The sequence below is a fragment of the Lucilia cuprina genome, chromosome X (genome assembly GCF_022045245.1).
Source record: "Lucilia cuprina isolate Lc7/37 chromosome X, ASM2204524v1, whole genome shotgun sequence".
Taxonomy (NCBI): Eukaryota; Metazoa; Arthropoda; class Insecta; order Diptera; family Calliphoridae; genus Lucilia; species Lucilia cuprina.
The window spans coordinates 13,868,369-13,870,564 of record NC_060949.1 but is presented as its reverse complement, the minus strand read 5'-3'; the positions used below and the strand labels follow the sequence as shown (position 1 = coordinate 13,870,564).

The 2,196-nt window shown below is 28.7% G+C and overlaps 1 protein-coding gene across 1 annotated transcript in view; it reads right to left on the bottom strand.

The window, feature by feature from the left end:
• The window catches only part of LOC111683294 (plexin-A2), a 93,431-nt gene that overhangs the window by 90,231 nt on the left and 1,004 nt on the right, over nt 1-2,196 (bottom strand). The gene's annotated exons all lie outside the window — the stretch shown is intronic.

Below are 2,196 nucleotides of genomic sequence, written 5' to 3'. Positions count from 1 at the left end.
AAAACTCATTACTAAGTAGAAAAGGGACATAGCCCCTAAACTCTTTATACTCTAAGTCAAATGTAATACAATTGATTTTATTCGAAATAAATAAATAAATAAATAAAATAAATAAAATATTAGTCTTGATGACCCTGATGAACTTTATAATTATAGGGCCTCATTTGACCCTAGCTCCTCTAAATAACCCCCATCAAAATTTTACTTAAATATCCACAGTTTTATTAAACAGTAAATGGCTTTAGTATATCTGAGGCAAGGTACAATTCAACTTAAATGCTTTATTATGAAAACTAAATCACATTTTATTCGTATAGAGGTGTAGGGTATTATATAGAGGTGTAGGGTATTATATGGTTTCTAAAGTCCTTTTACAAGGAAACAGGATCACGAAATAAAAAACTGTGTAAGCAGTTTAGCATCATATAATCTCTAGTTTCAGACTTATATCATCTGATTCGTGTCTAATTTTGAGTGTCGTACGGTGTTATATACAGACTATTTCCAGTATTTTTATCGTTTACACACGCGTGAAGATAACACAACTTTTTTTATTTCAATAATTTCATACATATTTTGTTGTATATCCACTAAAATGGCATATACGGTAAGATAACACATTTAATTTTTAAGAAAAGTGGATATACAATAAAATAGCTACTGAATATCTCGTAATGTACACGAGATAAAAACCTGTGGATTGATTAGATCGATAGATCTTAAAATTTTATTCAAAAAAATTACCCTAACTCATTTTTTTTGGATTTTTTAATACACGTGAAGATAATTCCGGCACGAGGATTTGTAAAATTTTCAAATCAAATGCTTTTTCTTTAGGGATATGTTTAATATAGTTCCCCAAGAATATATGAAGTGCATACATTGGAAAGTATCAAAACTTTGTAAAAACTATTCAGAGCTAGAATTGCATATAAACTATATAATTTTGGAAAGAACTAATCCTGAGCTACTTCCACTATGCCGGTACCCCAATTCAAGTCGTCTCCAAGTGTCGTTTTTTTTTTATTTGAAAATTTTATATTTAATCACCAATTTTTTAAATTAATTTTTATTTTACATATTTATTTTCTGAATATATTTTAATATATATTCCATACACTGCAAATTTCAAGAAAATCGGTTCAGCCGTTTAGTATTCTAAAAACATCAAATATACAAACATACAATACACATTCATTTATATATATAGACTAGCTAATACCTGGTGTGCTTCGCTATCCCAATCGAAATTAAATACATAATAATAAAACAAATATTTAGTTAGTTACTAATGATGACAATATACAGTGTGTGACAAAACAATGGAAACTTTTTCTAAATTTCCACAAAAGGACTCAGAACACAAAATTTTAATGAAAAATTTTTGTTTTTATCCTTATATACCCAAATTAGTAACATTTCTTGAATATAATTAATTTAGTTTAAAAAAAATAAAACAAGATTAAAGTATTTGGTTTTCTTTTACTGACAAAACAATGGAAACTTTGGTATTATCTTAACACAATTGGGCAGAACTTGTCAGAAACTATGATAATTCTATATAACTATATAATTCTGTATCTTTTACTTTGTATTACTGCATGTTATTGAAGATTTATTGAAACAATAATTGGATAAAAAAATTAATTTGAAAAATTTAGCTATTCCCTTATATTCGCATCCTAAAAATCGTCCTTCCAATTAGACCTGAAATGACAATTTTTGAGTCCATATCTTGGAATACTGTTTTCCATAGATTTTCTCTGGGGTAGATATATGGTGAATAGGCTGGCCACTTTAATACAGGTATAATTTTCGAGTCTAGCCACATTGTCGTTTTTAAATCTCCAAACTACGGGCCTAGTTTCCACAGGGGAGGATTACTTTATATTTTTTTAATGGATCTCTACCATATACCATACATAGTATCTTTTTATAATTGAATTCGATCAATACCTTGCCCTAAAAAATTGTTCCATACCATAATTTTGCCACCGCTTTCTCGTCCAGTATCTTTTCCGTTTGGCCACCTTGCAAATGTCTTAAAACTAAATGTTCTAACTAAATTTGGACACGTCCATAATATTTTTTCATATAAATTCGACCTGTTTATGTTATGTTTGGCAATTAGTAGACGAATAGAACGAATCTTTCTAAAACTAAGACGTTTTCCGGCAGGGCGACTACAACAAAGGC